General features: G+C 44.7%; 1 pseudogene; it reads left to right on the top strand.

Moving 5' to 3' along the window:
• The first annotated feature begins 5,683 nt into the window (after positions 1-5,683).
• Positions 5,684-10,330, top strand: LOC121760043 (annotated as a pseudogene).
• Positions 10,331-19,229: the final 8,899 nt, after the last annotated feature.

The following is a 19,229-nucleotide window of genomic DNA, read 5'->3' as shown; positions in this document are numbered from 1 at the left end:
TGACATGTTGACGGACTGAGGCGTGGCTGTGGTGGATGATGATCGTCTGACTTCGACGCGGCACGTGGGAATCCTTCCCGTCGGGCGTTGCAGAAGTAGTGTTGTCCTGCGGCTAGAGCTCAGCGGACAGGCGGGACTCGACAACCAAAGCAGTTCTGTGCGCAGAATGTTTTCCGTCGGGCAGCGGTGTAGCTTCGGTTCGAGATGGTGGGAGGGTCAGCTCTCAATGAGAGCACCAGTTGTTAAGGACCTAAATCCTTAACGTCGAATTCCACAAAAAATTAAGAAACAGAGACCGTAGTAGTCGAGCGCCCAAGAGGTTTGGGTCGGCGAAGACGTCCGGCAGAGGGGGTGCTGGGCGCGAGAGAGGTTCTCGTCGGCAGCGTTAGAGAAATAGAATTTTATGATTCAAGCCAAGTTGGGCGATATACTGATTTCATTAATTGGTTGAATGAATAAAAAGATAACAATCTATCCTATTTATAATACTAGAACTACTACCCTAACTTAATGAACAAGAAACAAATATATGAAAAGATATGCAAATACCTAATATATCTAAACAAAATAATAATATTAATATATCTAAACAAAATAATAATATTAATATATCTAAACAAAATATTAATATTAGAAGTACTCGTATCACACTCGTGAATCTATATGAAGAGTCATTTACATTGATTAAGAGTCATATACCTTAGTGAAAAGCATGTACCTTTGTGAAGAATCATGTCCCATAGTGAAATGTATCTGATATGGACAAGCCTCCACCACCACACGATGAAGAGGAACGAGCGGAAGCTCCTGAGACCAACAGCGACGTCGCCTCGCAGCTGGAGACTGACGAGCCGATCGAGCATAGGACACGGCAGAACAGGAGACGTCCCAAACATTTAGATGATTATGTTTAATCGGTTTTCTTGTTTTATTTTTACATTAAGTTTTTGAACTTTGTGAACTATGCTTTCTTTGGTTGTTTTTTGAGTCGGGTTAAAACTATAAAGCCTACACCTGGTATTCTTTCCCGGTTCATATTTCATTTTTATCATAAATGATAAGTAAGTTTCGCGTCCACTAACTCACTTCATTCGCATTCTATTATAAAATTAATAATAAAAAAGCAAACCTTATATTCCATTAACTTTTCCAGTTCAATGTCTATTCTTTATATTTCCTAGAATATGTAACCATACCAATTGTGACTCTTCTTATGCGATAGATAGAGTAAAAAGGAATGAAATTTGACTAACTAAATCCTCTAATGCCAAATACACTGTCTTAAGAGATAATATCATGATCCTTGATTTTACTCACTTTTAAATTATCTTGATTGTGACATATAAAGTAAAAGGACTAAGTTAATGGCTAATGCGAATGTGGATTTTGGCATTTGGAGTAAATTAATGGAGAAAGTCTACCTGATCTGTGGTGCATGAAATAGAGCTACTAAATAAGTGCTAACGTGTGCATGTGTGCATGCACACGAGAATGCTGTGATGAGGGTTGAAAAGGGAGAAGTTAGAACGGTTAGGAGTTAGTTAGAAGTTAGTTAATGTGTTAGTGAGCTCCTTCTATAAATAGCTAGGTTCTTAGCCGTGTAAACACATGTTATGAATGATGAATTAATGGAATTTCCTTCTCCCTTATCTCGCTCGTCTTCTCTCAATGGCTCATTGTGTATAGGTGAGGTTCCGGTCGCCGTTCCTATCCCCGGTGGCCCCAATTCTGCACCAAGTGGTATCAGACTTCACGATCCATCACCTGTGATGGTGGAAACCCGCTCCGGCGATCTGCGCCGACTGGAGGAGCTTTTCACGACTGCCATAGCTGAGTTCTCCGATTCTGATGGCGCTCGCGATTCTGCTGAGTTCTCCCAGTTCTCCAATACCGCCGATTCTGATCTTCGGCAGGAGGAGATCGATAAATCGCGGGATAAATCTGAATGCGCTCGCGATCTGACTATGAAGATGTCGATCCAAAATCCATCGGCAGAGCGCGTACTGAGCGCGTCTTCTGGGTTTTCAAAGGAATGTTTCAATTTTTGTTGTAGGAAATATTTAGATACCAAACCTTGAGGACAAGGTTATTTGAAGGAGGGGAGATTTGGTGCATGAAATAGAGCTACTAAATAAGTGCTGACGTGTGCATGCACACGAGAATGCTGTGATGAGGGTTGAAAAGGGAGAAGTTAGAATGGTTAGGAGTTAGTTAGAAGTTAGTTAATGTGTTAGTGAGCTCCTTCTATAAATAGCTAGGTTCTTAGCCGTGTAAACACATGTTATGAATGATGAATTAATGGAATTTCCTTCTCCCTTATCTCTCTCGTCTTCTCTCAATGGCTCATTGTGTATAGGTGAGGTTCCGGTCGCCGTTCCTATCCCCGGTGGCCCCAATTCTGCGCCTGTGATGGTGGAAACCCGCTCCGGCGATCTGCGCCGACTGGAGGAGCTTTCCACGACTGCCATAGCTGAGTTCTCCGATTCTGATGGCTCTCGCGATTCTGCTGAGTTCTCCAATACCGCCGATTCTGATCTTCGGCAGGAGGAGATCGATAAATCGCGGGATAAATCTGAATGCGCTCGCGATCTGACTATGAAGATGTCGATCCAAAATCCATCGGCAGATCTGATGCGGATGGAGAAGACAATTCGCAAGGCCATGGGCGATTTGTTCTCGAGGCTCGACGAGTCCAATCGGAGGCTCGACGAATCAATCCGGAGGCATCATCAAGCTAATCGCAGGTGCGATCGAACCTTGAAGGAGTTGCAGGATGAATTCTCTGCTCCGGATGTTCAAAACACTGCGTTGATGGCGAAGTTTAAGGCTGATAATGGAGGTAATTCTGCGGCTGCTTCGATCGGATTAAACGCGCGTGCTCAATGCTTATCGACACGCCAATCTAAGGTTGTTTCTCCGATCATCTCTGTTAATGATTCGAACGGTTCTGGTACTTGTATTACTGCTCCGAAATTGCTGCAATCTCCAGCATGCACGACTCCTGCAATTCTGCAACAGAGGTATAAATCAGTGGAGGAATGTATCACACGCGTTCCGGCGGAAATCAGTAACTTCATCGGAAGTAACTTCCCCAATCCTATGGTTGAATTGAGAAACCTAAAACAATTAGGTATGGTCTCTGACTATCTCAATCAATTCAATACATTGTTAGCAAAGGTTGAAATCAATGAATCGTATGCTATGCATCTTTTTGTGAGTGGATTGCATCATCACATCCAGAATTCAGTTAGGATGTTCGAGCCTAAATCCCTTGCTCATGCATTTGCTTTGGCTAGACTACAAGAGTCAGCTTTGAATTTTAGAGGAAATTATTGTGAGAATGAGCATAGAAAGGAGGATAGTGTGAGAGAATCAATCCTTACTAGCCTTGAAATTGATGAGGAACGGAGTTCAGGAAAAGAAGTGTGTGTGGAGAAGTTGGAGGAAGGCTCTGAGTGTGGGGAGGCTACGGAAGGAAAAAATTCTGAGTGTGGAGAGGCTACCGAAGGGCAAGGATTCGACAGCCTTGTATCACACGATGGAGGTTTAGACGTGCACCATAAGGTTGTTGAGGTGGAGGGGGAGAAGAAGAAAGAAGAGATCATCAAGAATGAGGAATTGAAGGAAGAGAAAAAAGAGGAGGTTAAGCCTGAAGTGGTGGAGCAAGAAATCCCTACAGCCATTGAGGTTGTGCAAGAGATCAAAGAAGAAGAGATCAAGAATGTGGAATTGAAGGAAGAGAAGAAAGATGAGGTCAAGGCTGATCTAGAGGAGGTGGTTTCTCAGCAAGTAGAAGATGCTCCTTCTCCTTCTAGTGCTAATGAGAAGACCCCCCAAGGCGAAAACGTCGTCGTTGAGGGAGAAAGCAATGTTGCAATTGCAGAGGAAGAAGAGAATGCAGGAAAAGAAGAGGGCCTCAAGGTGGAGGAGAGCAAAGAGTTGGCTCAAGAAATAAAGCCTTATGCAGAAGAAGAGAAAAAACCTGCTGATCAAAGTGAGGGCGACGGTGTAGTAGCCGCAGCAGCAGCTGATGTGAAGGGAACTGAATGTCTATCTCATGCTCGACAAAATGCCCTAGTGAGGGAGTTGTCTGTGGTTTTACCTATCTCAGCCGATTATAGTTTATCACTGTCGTGGCTGCTCAATTGGTTTCCGAGGCCTATGGTGAAGTTGAAATTCATGGCTCAACATGATGAAGAGAAGGATAACGTGGGCAATGTGCAATGGGTATTGGCTAAGGCCGAGAAGTACCGGATTTATGTGGTTGCATTGCTCCTTTGTGGATTGTGTTACTTCTGCTTGGTGGCTCGTAGGTCGAAGGAAGCCAGCCAAGGAAGTTCTTGGCTTCCTCTGCCATTGTATGGAAACTCTTTGACTATGACAAAAATGTCCACTGTTTCTCAGAAGAGTGGTACAGCCAGTTGCATTTTGTTAGGTTCTTCCAATCTTGGACGGTTCTTCACATTACAAGAAATAAGGAATTATCTAAGGGAAGGTGATATCTGCCAAGGGTTCAAGTTTGATAACAATGCTTACCTTGGATTGCTTATTCTTGATTTCGTCGAGGGCTTTCCATTATCTCAGGGAATATCAACTATACGAGCTGTTGGAGACAGACTCAGTAAGGATGAGCAAGTTCTCTATGTTGCTCAAGCTCTCATGAGCAGATGTTGGTCTGACTTCTTCACACTCCAAGAAGTGGAGCTGCATATGTCCACCGCATGCCCCCCTCAATTGGCTGGACAAACCGAGATGGTTAGCAGGTGTTGGGTAACTTATTTGAGATGTATGTGTGGTAATAAATCTACTAGCTGGGGTTCCGTGGCGGATAGTTCAAAGTTGCTCCACAGAAGACTATTCTTCAAGCTTCCGGAGGTCGTTTTCGAATTTGGGAATCGTATGAATGGGGAATCAAACAAGCTCTGCATAAGATTGATGTACCCAAGCATCGTACTGAGCGCGTCTTCTGGGTTTTCAAAGGAATGTTTCAATTTTTGTTGTAGGAAATATTTAGATACCAAACCTTGAGGACAAGGTTATTTGAAGGAGGGGAGATTTGGTGCATGAAATAGAGCTACTAAATAAGTGCTGACGTGTGCATGCACACGAGAATGCTGTGATGAGGGTTGAAAAGGGAGAAGTTAGAATGGTTAGGAGTTAGTTAGAAGTTAGTTAATGTGTTAGTGAGCTCCTTCTATAAATAGCTAGGTTCTTAGCCGTGTAAACACATGTTATGAATGATGAATTAATGGAATTTCCTTCTCCCTTATCTCTCTCGTCTTCTCTCAATGGCTCATTGTGTATAGGTGAGGTTCCGGTCGCCGTTCCTATCCCCGGTGGCCCCAATTCTGCGCCTGTGATGGTGGAAACCCGCTCCGGCGATCTGCGCCGACTGGAGGAGCTTTCCACGACTGCCATAGCTGAGTTCTCCGATTCTGATGGCTCTCGCGATTCTGCTGAGTTCTCCAATACCGCCGATTCTGATCTTCGGCAGGAGGAGATCGATAAATCGCGGGATAAATCTGAATGCGCTCGCGATCTGACTATGAAGATGTCGATCCAAAATCCATCGGCAGATCTGATGCGGATGGAGAAGACAATTCGCAAGGCCATGGGCGATTTGTTCTCGAGGCTCGATGAGTCCAATCGGAGGCTCGACAAATCAATCCAGAGGCATCATCAAGCTAATCGCAGGTGCGATCGAACCTTGAAGGAGTTGCAGGAAGAATTCTCTGCTCCGGATGTTCAAAACACTGCGTTGATGGCGAAGTTTAAGGCTGATAATGGAGGTAATTCTGCGGCTGCTTCGATCGGATTAAACGCGCGTGCTCAATGCTTATCGACACGCCAATCTAAGGTTGTTTCTCCGATCATCTCTGTTAATGATTCGAACGGTTCTGGTACTTGTATTACTGCTCCGAAATTGCTGCAATCTCCAGCATGCACGACTCCTGCAATTCTGCAACAGAGGTATAAATCAGTGGAGGAATGTATCACACGCGTTCCGGCGGAAATCAGTAACTTCATCGGAAGTAACTTCCCAAATCCTATGGTTGAATTGAGAAACCTAAAACAATTAGGTATGGTCTCTGACTATCTCAATCAATTCAATACATTGTTAGCAAAGGTTGAAATCAATGAATCGTATGCTATGCATCTTTTTGTGAGTGGATTGCATCATCACATCCAGAATTCAGTTAGGATGTTCGAGCCTAAATCCCTTGCTCATGCATTTGCTTTGGCTAGACTACAAGAGTCAGCTTTGAATTTTTGCACCAATTTGCAATTCCCAGCTGCAATCCCATCGCAACTTGCCGTAGTTATGCCTCTCTCAAAAATTATAAATTCGCTCCCTATATTATTAATTGTTCAAAGTCAACTAGTATGATATTGCTATTTACATCAGCATTACAATAATTATTTTGAAAATGAACTGAAATAATATAGTGAATTATGAATTTTATAAATAATATAGTATAATGCATATGAATTGTTTTTATGAGTTGGATAAAAAAAAGAAAATTGAGCTTATTTCTATAAAATCGGTAGAGTGTATACGGAATTTCCACACCATTATGCTGTAACTCGGAGGAATCATGCTAGTTTAATTATGTAATTAGTATTCCCCATGTCTTTATGTAATTGAGTCGTATTCTTTGTTGAATTATTCTACTGTAGTTGAGTCATTTTTTTTGATAAAAATTTTTCTCCCTTACTTTATTTTCTTTTCATAACTCTACTTTTTTTCCTTTCTACTTTATTCTTCCTTAACTTACCTCACTTAAAGCATTTTTTCACAAAATCTCATGCCAAAAAGAAATTCGTTTACTACATAGGGACGATGGGAATATTATACTTAGTTGTTTTGACTTGTCATTTCTGGAACATCCAATAAATACAATATACAATGCACTACATTTTATGCTTAAATAATCATCTCGAACACTTATATCAACTTTATAAATAATCTCGCAATCCATCATTAAAAGTCCTATTTTTTTGTCGTTCGCCAAATAAATGGAGTATCTCATTTCACTTTTACTATATTTGGCAAGAGATTCACATTCCACTAACTCACTCAACTCACATTTTATTATAAAATTAATATATAAAAGTTAGACTTACATTCCACTAATTTTTTTCTTAATGACGACTTTCCAGGGTTCGCACCAATTTAATGAATTATTATTATTAAAGAATCATATTTGATCAACCATGAACATTCTCTCCCCATGACAAATTCAATTAGTACTCAATAATAATAATTTAATCAGGGTGTCAATGTAAATAACAATGGGATAAGAAATCGGATCATTCAAAAATTCTCCACTTATGTTAAAAAAATTGCAGAACAACTGCATTCATTCAGACTTTGAAGAGTATTACTACTATGAGTTATGAAAGATTGTTGGTGGGGTTGTTGGTGTTGTTGATGCAGACAGATCTCTTAACCTTGGGCCAATCCATATGCGGCAGCAACGGCAACTACACCAGCAACAGTGCATACAGCGCTAACCTCAACACCACTCTCTCTTCTCTCTCTACAAACATCGACAACGATGGCTTCTACAGCGCCTCGGCCGGGCAGGGACCCGACCGAGTCAACGCCGTGGCGCTGTGCAGAGGCGACGTTCAACTCAACGTGTGCCGTCAATGTGTGCAGAAAATCGGCATCAATCTCGTGGAGTCGTGCCCGGTTCAGAAGGAGGGCATCCGATGGGAAGGAATCTGCATTCTGCGATACTCGAATGAAACAATCTACGGGGTTCTAGCGACTAGCCCCAGTTACTACTTCTGGAATGTACAGAACGTGACGAGTCCAGGGCAGTTTAAGGAGGATCTGAGGACGTTGCTGGATGATCTTCGTAGACGAGCCGCTGGTGGCTGGTCTACGAGGAAGGTGGCAGCTGGGAATGCAACTGGACCCGATTTTCAAACGATTTTCGGGTTTGTTCAGTGCACCCCGGATTTGTCATCGGGGGATTGCTCAAGTTGTTTGATTGGTGCCATTTCAGAAATACCGCAATGTTGTGATGGGAAAAGAGGAGGCACAATCCTCAGGCCCAGTTGCTATCTTCATTTCGAGACCTATCAGTTTTTCAATGAGACTAGGCTTCAGGAACTAGAGTTTGTTCCTCTGCCTCCCCCTGTTATCGAGCCGCCGTCAAGTAATCATAACTGTCTATCTCCTGTTATAAATTCCGGTTTCATTCTATTTGGACTTGTTCATTGTTACCAACACCAGTGTCTCTCGGTTGTTTAAGACAACTGGTGTGGAATTTGTAGATGAAATTGATCTTCTCTCTCTTAATAGATAAGTCCTTTGAAATAAGTTCTCATGTTTCATCTGTAACCGTTAGTGTTGATTAACCTGGTTTTTTTGTCTAAATTCTCAGGTTTGGGTTGGTAGACTAAACAAGTTCTTTCTTCCGTTTTCTCTGAATTCTACTTTTGGATGTTTATTCTATAAAATTCATATATGATAAATTTTTATGACATTGAATTAGCATCTCTGACTCACACGGACCAACTGAATTAATACATTCAGGAAAGGAAAATGGAAGCACGACTCAAACTATTGTCATCATTGTGGGTGTAGTTGTTGTGTGCTTGATAATGGGCGTATCATTTATCATCTTTCTAAGAAAGAGAGTGAAACAGAAGCCAACGGATATTCTTCACAGTAAGTTACTAGTCTTTTTCATACACATAAACTTTATTAATTCCTTTCACGTATTGGACTCTAATGTTTCTTCAACATTTATTGAAGCTGTCGACGAAATTAGTACAGCAGAATCCCTGCAGTATGCTTTCAGCACAATCAAAGCAGCAACGAATGATTTCTCTAATCATAATAAGTTGGGCCAAGGTGGATTTGGGACTGTTTACAAGGTAGATATAAATAAAAATTTAAAGTTTTGAGTGTGTAAAATATATAATTCAAAAGAAAAATAATTTGTTGTATAATAATTTCAGGGAAAACTTCCAAATGGTGAAGAAATTGCCGTGAAAAGATTGTCGAGGGAATCCGGGCAGGGCAACATCGAATTTCAGAATGAGGTTCTAAGCTTCAGCACAGGAATCTGGTTAGGTTATTAGGGTTTGCCTTGGAAGGAATGGAGAAACTATTAGTATATGAATTTGTTCAAAATGCAAGTTTGGATAACTTCATATTCGGTGGTAACATTTATTCATCCTTAATTACTTCTCTAATGGTATGTGAACATAAGCTAATTACTCGTTTCATTTGGAAATGCAGACTCGGTCACACATTCATATTTGGATTGGATTGGATTGGGATGTACGTTACAAGATTATAGGAGGTATTGCGAGGGGAATTATATACTTGCATGAAGATTCTCGTCTCAAAATCATTCACCGTGATTTAAAAACTAGTAATATACTTCTAGACAATGAGATGAGCCCCAAGATTGCCGACTTCGGTATGGCAAGATTGTTTAGACAAGATGAAACTCGAGGAAATACAAGTCGGGTTGTGGGAACATAGTAAGTTACATAAATTAAACACTTCCATTGAGTTAGAATAATGGAGTACTAAAAACCGTGAACTGCAGCGGTTATATGTCACCAGAGTACCTACTACACGGCCAGTTCTCAATCAAGTCCGACGTCTACAGTTTTGGAGTATTAGTCCTTGAAATCATCAGCGGCCGCAGAAATAATGGCTTGGGAAACCTCCTGAGCTTCGTAAGTATTAAGCACATAACCTTTTTTGACCCCTTGACTATAGTTAGTGATTGAAAAGTGAGATTAATGAATGTTTCAGGCTTGGGAAAGTTGGCAAGATGGAAGAGGTGGAGAAGTGGTGGATCCATTTTTGAGGGATTCAGGGTCGACAAATGAGATGCTGAGATGCATTCATATTGGTTTGCTGTGTGTGCAGGATGATGCGGCAGTTCGGCCAACCATGGCCTCGGTGGTGCTTATGTTGAGTAGCTTTTCCATAACCTTAACCTTTCCTTCGAAGCCAACATTTTACGCTGGCACTGGTTATGGTTGCGATGTGTCACTTATTCACGACTCTGACTCCACAAAATCTCACCGCAAGACTACTTCTCGGCCGTCTCAGCCGTCTCTCCGTTCCTCGCAAAATGATACCTCTGTTACTGTTATGGTGCAACCCTCAGCTCGACTAAAAGAGACCACTACCGAACGGCTAGTGGAAGAAGTGGACGTGGACACGCGGGATCGAGGCGACAAGGAACCGGAGAGAACCATCGCCAGGGACCGGTTCAGAGACGCCAACCGGAACACTTCGGCGAGTTTGTCCAGCATTGACGAGGAGAGTTGATTATTTATTTTAGTTATCTTATTTATATTTCATGACATTAGTATTTTGGGATTTATTATGTTATTTTTAATTATTTTTGCGTCGAGCAGATTATAAGCTCCTTTCCGGGTTTTCTTCGTTGATTCTTTCCCGGATCGTAGGTCGAATCAACCCTAGGGTCCTAGGTATAAATAGGCGTGTATTTTATTTCATTCTGCACGAAATAAAATATTTTTCACGCAACTTGTTTCTTCTTCAACAAAACAAAACCCTAGTTCTTGTCGTGTGCGATCGACGGGCAAGTGTTCCCGCGACCTCACGGATGAATTTGTACGAGGTTAGGGAGTTCATCCTTAACAAGTGGTGCCTTCATTGTCGAACTCAATTTGGCATGGCGAATTGGGCTGGAAATCGCGCAGAGCCGGTCGTCGGATTTGCCGCAGGTATCACCCGCGGGCTGGAGTCATCATCGTCGTCAACCGGTGCATTGGATACGACGGCGTTGGCCTTTGAGCACGTACTAGCATCGTTGGCCCGCGTCGAAGCTCGTCTAGACGCGTTTGAAAGGCGTCACTCCATCGCGCCACCACCGCCAAGGCCCGATCCTGATCCTCTGAATACAGATTGGATGAGGGAGAGAACAGACACGGCGCCGCAGAGGCCGCTGATGACGACGGTGACAGCGGTTGCTTCACAGCAGCACGTAGGGTTTGGGAGCGTTACAACATCAGCGGCGACGGGAATCGCTGTAGGCAGCCGACCGCATGGGACAACCCCACCCAGAGACAGGAGATTCACGCCGGGAGACACCCGACGGCGTGGGACAACCCTTGGGGACGACAGGACGATGGGGGGTTACTCCGACCCGCCCCGTTATGATCAATATCGTTCGGAAAGACCACTTTACGAGAAGATGAAACCCCCGCGTTTCGACGGGTCTGATGCAGTCAATTGGATATCAAGAGTGCAATACTACTTTGATTACATGGGTACTCCGGACGACCACAAATTGCATTATGTGGTGATGATGTTTGAGGGTCAGGCGTCAAAGTGGATTTTTAATTATCGAGAAAATAATCCGAACGCAAATTGGTCAGACTTTCTGGAGGATGCGCGTAGGCGCTTCGACCCACAGTGTTTTCAGAATTTTATCGGCCTTATTGCGAAGTTGTGTCAGATAGGGGCAATGACAGAATATAATTCATCCTTTGAGACGATGTTGAATCGCGTGCGGGGGTTCCAGAATATATTCTTCTCCCGATTTACATCGAGGGCCTATCGCATCCAATCAAGAACCAGGTTTGCCATCAGCATCCTGCCTCGGTGGCCGCAAGTATGGCATTGGTCGTGGAGTACGACAGTTACATAGACAAAGCCCATACATCGACTGGTTTCCAGCGACGTGGCGTGGGTCGTTTTGACCAGCGCCAGCTGGGGCAACCGCAGCAGTTGGCATTACCAGCCCAGCCGCAGCAGCCTTCCCGACTCCCTTAGCAAAAGTTTTCAGAGTATTCTAAATTGCCAGTGATCAGACTGACGACAGCGGAAAGAGCGGAGCGTTCTCGTTTGGGGCTATGTTAGTTTTGCCCGGAAAATGGGTGCAGGGCCACAACTGTCGAGGCAAGTTTTTGGTTTATATGGACATGGATGATGACTCGGAGGACGATGCCCAGGATGAGGAGGGGGATACGCCGGGGAATCAGTTGGTCACGGCGGACATTTCACATATTTTTGCGATGGAGGGAAGGTAAATGAAGGATGACATTAGGTTGGTCGGTATGATTGGAGCAGCGGAGGTGCGCATCCTGGATGACACGGAAAGCTCACATGACTTTCTACACCCCCGTGTGGCTGAAAAACTTCCCCTGCAGAAGGTGCGTCCTTTTAGGGTCTATGTGGGCAATTGAGAATCCCTTTTGTGCTCATGGGCAAGCAGACAAACCCGGATCGTGATTCAGAATCATGTTTTTCTGGTGGATCTACACATTCTTCCGGTCCATTGACCAGGTGTGATTCTGGGCAAAATGTGGCTGAAGTCCCTCCGTCGAGTGACGAACAACTTTGATGCAGGCACGCTGGAGTTTATGCGGAATGGAGAGCACGTCCACCTGAAATGAGTGCCGCCTTTGGCACAAGCTGTGTCGTTGCGACGGTTTGCCACTCTATTCGGCCTGCGGGGCAAGGTGGAGCTGTTCGAACTCGTCCAGTTACCTAAACCGGACACGAAGACCGAGACAACAACAGGGAATTCCTTCCCGACGTGGCTACCGGACGAGATTTTGGTAGTACTGGAGTCGCATGGAAAGGTGTTTGGGGTCTCGGTAGGCATGCTCCCTTAGCGCCAATTTGATCACATGATTCATCTGCTACCGGAGTCAAAGCCGATCAATGTGCGACACTACAGGTATCCGTATTTTCAGAAAACAGAAATCGAGAGGCAGGTTAAGGAGATGTTAGACACGGGCATCTTACGTCCCAGTCAGAGCCTGTTCTCTTCGCCGGTGCCGTTTGGCCTCACAAACGCGCCGTCTACCTTTCAAGCCGCCATGAATACTTTGTTTCGTCCTTTCTTGCGCCAGTTTGTGATCATTTTCTTTGATGACATCCTCATCTACAGCCCAACCCTGCCATCCCATGTTCGCCATTTGAATCAGGTATTATCGATCCTGACGCAGAATCACTTTTTTGTTAAGTTATCTAAGTGCACTTTTGCGTGTACGACGGTCGAGTACCTCGGCCACTTGATTACAGATGGTCATCTCAAAGCAGACCCCTCCAAGATTGACGCCATATTGGCATGGTCGGTGCCCAGCTCGATACGACACCTTCACGGATTTTTAGGTCTGACGGGGTACCACAGGTGCTTTGTGAAGCATTATGCATCGATTGCGGGCCCCCTCACGGACCTGTTAAAAAAGGATTCCTTTCGGTGGTCAGCAGACAGAGATGAGTTTCTTGGCCTTGAAAGAGGCAATGTCGACGGCACCGAGTCTACGGCTGCCTGATTTTACAAGGACCTTCTGCGTGGAGACGGATGCATCAGATTTTGGAATCGGTGATGTCTTGCTACATGATGGACACCCTTTGGCTTTTTTCAGCAAGAATCTGGGCCCGAAACGGCGGATTGCCTCTACTTACCACAAAGAACATTACGACATTGTGGAGGCAGTGCAGAAATGGCGCCAGTATTTGCTTGGTCGGGAGTTTGTGATTAGAAGCGATCAGAAGAGCTTGAAAGACCTGTTGCATCAAGTGATACAGACACCGGATCAGCAATTCTACGCTAGGAAGTTAATGGGGTATAAGTTTCGGATTGAGTATAAAACCGAGGCCTCTAATAAGGTCGCAGATACTCTATCCATGAGAGACTTGGAGTTGGAGCCGGGCTCGGCGTCTGATTCGAGGGAGGCCGACACCTTTGATGATCCGGCAGAAGTGGCACAGTTGCTAACGACAGTGGCCCGACCAGTCACTGAAATCCTCACCACTTTGCAGGGTGAGGCCGAAAGTATGGCGGACTTGATTGAGCTTCATTCGGCTTTGGAGTTAGGGACGGGCGATCCAGATGTGACATTTGTAGATGGACTGTTTTATTACAAACGCCGCTTGTATGCAGCAAGGAGTTGGCGGTGAAGGGAATGCTGCTCCACGAGTATCACGTTGCGCCATCAGCCGGCCATCTGGGAATAGACCCAACGTTTAAACGATTGGCAGCGGTGTTTTATTGGAAATGGATGAGACAAAAGGTGAAGAAGTTCGTGGAATCTTGCTATGACTACCAGACCACTAAATACTCTACACAGAAACCAGCAGGGTTGCTGCAGCCTTTACCGATCCCTTCGCAGGTTTGGGAGGATGTTTCAATGAACTTTATCACTAGCCTCCCACAATCAAGGGGGTATACGACGATTTTGGTAGCAGTCGACCGTTTGACCAAGTATGCTCACTTTGCTTCGTTGCCGAGGAATTACAATGCGTTGAAGGTGGCTTCGGTGTTCATTGATACCGTGGTTAAGCATCACGGGTTTCCAAAGACGTTGGTGTCGGATAGGGACCCAGTTTTCTTTAATGAGGTTTGGGAAGATATGTTGCGATTGAGTGGTACGAAGCTCCATTTTTCTACCGCCTATCACCCGCAATCGGATGGGCAAACGGAGGTCCGGAACCGTTGCTTGGAACAGTATTTGAGAGCGTTTGTGGCGGATAGGCCGTCTAAATGGGTTAACTTTCTGCCTTGGGTGGAATTAGCGTTGAATTGCTTTCATCACGAAGGCTTAGGGACTTCGCCGTTTACGGCACTGTACGATCGCGAGCCGCCGTCTTTAATTGCGGCGCCGCCATCGGCAGCAACGCCCCCGATGTGGCAGTTTTGATAAGGCAGCGCGGGGAGCTTATTGTGATGCTTAGGAAGAACTTGGAGCGAGCACAGCAGCGTGTGAGAGCAAGAGTTAATAAACACCGTCGTGACGTGGAATTCGAGGTTGGAGAAATGGTGATGTTGAAACTACAATTCTATAGACAACATTCGGTCGCAAGACCATTGTCAACGAAGCTTGCCAGATGTTTCTATGGTCCCTTTGAGGTGTTGGAACAAATAGGCCAGGTTGCATATCGTCTTAAGCTGCCGGAAGGAAGTAGGGTGCACGACGTGTTTCATGTGAGCTTGTTGAAACCGTTCGTCGCTGATAAGTCGTATTCTAGGCCTTGGTTACTGGTCAGTTTAACGTGCATAATTGGAATATATCTGCAAAACAGTTGCTAAAGTGTGCAGGGAAAGTGTTCTAGTCAGTATGGAAAGGCTCGGACAACTCAGGTGAAAAGGGCATCAGAAGGTTGCTATACTGGCCAGTATGCATGCCAAAAAGGCTCGAGATGGAGAAGAAGGATTGCTGGGAAGATCAGCCACAAGTAAGGGCAAAAGGGTCATTTCGCGAAGAGAGTCTACCCTAAAAATCAAGGGCAAGCTTCTCTATAAAAGGAAGTCACTTAGAGAGAGAAATCATCATGAACTTTAGGAAAAACACTCTTAGTTAGAGTACTTCTCTCTCGGCAGATCAGTCCTTCAGCCCAGTCTTTCATATTCTCGTTCTTCGCCACAACCATGGTCACCTGAAGTTCCAGAAGTCCGCCGGAGATTCGCCTTCCACCGTTCCAGCCAGTTTATTCCGTAGTCGTAGCAGTTTCATCGCCCTTTGAGTTTGAAGTTACGGTAATTTCCAGTGTGGAATCGCATGTTTTAACTTCTGTAGTTAATCTCTCTGAGTTTGCAAGTCTAGATAGCTGTTAGATTTTAGATCTGAATTAGTTAAGTGTGAAAACCCAGTTTACGTGATTTCTGCCACCCTGCATGTTGGTCAATAAGCATAATTGCAGTTTCAGTGTTCGATCTTTTGATTTGAAGTTTTAATTGTAGATCTGTGTTCTTGAAGTTGTTAATCTGTGTTTTTATGGTGACGAATCTGGTTTTGTTGATCTGGTTTGATTTATGTTGAAGAAGACAACATCTCCATCCTAGTTTGGGACCACTTTTACTTTTTAATTACTTTTTGCTTTTGTCCTTTACTTTTTCTACCTTTTCAGGCGGTACCCTACAGATCTGTCAGTCTAGTCACCTAACTACCTCTTTTCCTCTGATATTCCGTTTAGCTTTTTATAGTAATCCCGTACCTTACACTTTTATTCAGAGACATAATGTCCCCTACTCTCACGTACACAGCTGCTTATCAAACGTCTCTCACACCTCCTAGTCAGTAGAGTACCACCTTAAATTCCAGCCTAGATAAGTCCAACCCAAAGCGTGGTAGCTAACCAAACCTTTCCAGAATATCACCACAATTCCCAAAACGCATTCATCTCTATGGGATACGACCCCTACCTTCACTATACTACCCAGTAGAAGAGGGTTGAGTAATTATTGATACCAGGTTCAGGTTTAGCAGGGACTTCCATACTGATCAGTAGGATACATCCTTGCTTTAACGACACCTGCACAAACCTGTTCTTTCAAATGGCGCCGTTGCCGGGGATGAATGGCGTTATTAACTGTTATTGTGAGTGATACTTGGCGTATATATTGTGGATAATTTTTCTCTTTCTTTTCTATTTCAGTTTATGAGAAGCAGTTCGGCTCCTGACCAGTGGAGACCGAAGATACTTCAGCGAGGATCTATACTCGTAACCACTTGATCCGGCCTGTCGACAGCTTTGTCTGACTTAGGCTCGAGTAGTGACGAGGAGCAATACACCATAGAAGGGTCAATACTAGAAGATATACCACTGTTGGAAGGCAACCCAAGGGAGATGGCTGCCAACGTAGATGATGATCCAGAGATCGGAACGTTGAACGCGCATACCGAGGGAGAACCACCGCAAGCTATAGTAGTCACCCCGGGGCAGACTGCCTGTGATGTGAAGCCCCATGTTATCGCAATTCTGCCTACGTACTGCGGGAAGAGCTTTGAAGGCCCTTACGAGTTCCTTCATGAGTTTTGTAAGATTTGTAGGGCGCAGAGGAGGCCAGCAGGGGCAACCGAGGATGACTACAGATTGAAGGATTTGCCGTTCGTTTTGAAAGGGGAGGCAAACACCTGGTTCATGCGACTGCCTCCTAATTCCATCGAGAGTTGGACCGACTTCAAGTCAGCTTTCCTAGGAGAATTTTTCCCGTCATCGAAGACGAGCGTGCTGAAGAGAGATCACTAGTGTGAAGCAAGGGTACGATGAGCCCTTGAGTGATTATTGGACGAAGTACATGAGCCTCTTGGATGCGTGTCCCAACCATCGCATGGCGGATATAGAGGTACATCATACCTTTTATGAGGGAATGAACAAGGCAACAAAGGACCTAGCAAACTCCTCGTCAGGAGGAAGCTTCACGCAGTTAAGGGTCAGTGAAGCTAAAAGGGTCCTAGGGAAGTTATTGAGTGCAAAGAAGGAGTACGACAATTCAAGGGATGGCAATAGCAGAGAAAGAATTGCAAGTGCCTTGTCTACTGACCAGGAGCATAAGATAGAGCAGAAGATGGATTTGAAGATGGACTAATTGAAGAAGACGCTCCTGAGCGCGATCGAGAAGAACGCACCACCATCTTCCCCAGCTGGGAACTACAAGGGTGCAGAGCAAGGAAATAAAGGGCCAACCTACGATCAGCCGAATGACTTCGTTAATATGGAGCAAGTCAATACTGCAGGGTACTATAACTCTAGTGGGAATTGGATCCCGGGGAGACAGTGGGACGCACCATGGAGGGACCATCCAAATTTTCGATGGGGAGATGGAAACCAAAATCAGAACCAAGGTCAAGGTTAGAACCAATACAACCCCCACCCGAACCAGAATCCCAACCGTGGCCCAGCAAATCCCGACCACCAGTCCAACTGGTCAGGAAGGAACCAACAACCCCATAACCAAAACCCACAGAACCAAAACTCGAACCATGTTTATGTACCACCCCACCAGAGAAACTTCCAGAATTACCATAATCAACCTAATCAGGGTCCACAACATCAGCAGAACCAAAACCAGTTCCAAAACCAACACCAGAACCAATATCACCAAGACCAGTATAACCCTCCTGGCCAGTATAACCAATACCCACCTAACCAGAACCAGCAAAACTTCCAAAATTTCCAACCCAACCAAAATTCCCAGTATAACCATCACCAAGGACCAAATCAGTCCCAATATCCTAACAGGTCGAGGAGATCTATGGAGGACATGATGGGAGAATTGCTCGCTTCGCAGCAAAGTATTAAGGGTGAGTTGCAATCCAACAATAAAGTGGTGCAGGGGATGCAGAGTGCCCAGAAGGAACATAAAGCGAATATTGCTATGATGAATAGGCAGTTGGCCCAGCTGGCCAGTTCGATGGGTGAAATGAAAGGGAATTCCGGGAAACTCCCATCTACAGTCCATGTACCTGAAAAGGCAAACGTGAGCAAGGTCACATTGCGGTCCGGTACTGCCTATGAGGGACCCCAACCGAAGAAAACCAGTGGAGAGCCTAGTGGGACCAAGTTGCTTAAAGACGTAATCGAGGAAAAAGAGCTAAACCGACCCCTACCTCAGATACAAGATCCGTTCTTTTTGGATGAAGCGCCATTGGAAAAAGATGAAACCAAAGGCATGCTTCCCAGGGAAGACCTTCCTAAAGAAACAGAACCCATGAAAGAAGCTCCAGCCCAGAATGTGCCCAAGAAAGACTTCGGAAGGGCTGAGGAAGCACCAGTAGACGAGGCGAAAGGAAGAAAACCATTCCCTTACCGTTTCGTGACTAAGAGGAAGAAAGAGAACCCAGTCGATTACCTATCGAATTTTGGGAAGCTGGATGTCACCATACCATTCCTCCAAGCCGTAAAGTTACCCCCGCTTGGGAAGTTCATCAAAGAGTTCATAGCTGGGAAGGCCCAGGAGAATGGAAAAATCATGGTGGAAGGGATAGCGTCAGCAATAGTGCAGGAGAAGCTACCGCCCAAGAGGGCCGATCCAGGTATGTTCACTCTACCTATAATTATAGGAGATATAAAGGTTGAGCATGCAATGTGTGATCTGGGAGCATCTATAAATGTCATGCCATTGTCAATCTATAACCGGTTGAAAGGAGTGAAGTTGACAAGCACTAGGGTATTAATCCAACTGGCTGATAGGTCATGCATAAATCCTGAGGGTGTGTTAGAAAACGTGTTGGTGAGAGTGCATGATTTTACTTATCCCGCTGACTTTTATGTGATCAAGATGAGTGAGTCTGAAGCTAGGGAGTCTAACGGTATATTGTTAGGGAGACCGTTTTTTAGGACAGCTAAGACAATCGTGGACATGGCTGAGGGGACGATTTGATATCAATGAGGCCATGAAGAAGCCTATTGATTCTGAAAATCTATGCTATGTTGATGTAATTGACCCCCTAGTCCAAGATTTTCTTGAGACCGAATTATTGCA

Source organism: Salvia splendens, chromosome 13 (genome assembly GCF_004379255.2).
Source record: "Salvia splendens isolate huo1 chromosome 13, SspV2, whole genome shotgun sequence".
Classification (NCBI taxonomy): Eukaryota; Viridiplantae; Streptophyta; class Magnoliopsida; order Lamiales; family Lamiaceae; genus Salvia; species Salvia splendens.
The sequence above is the reverse complement of the archived record's forward strand: the minus strand, read 5'-3'. Positions and strand labels throughout refer to the sequence as shown.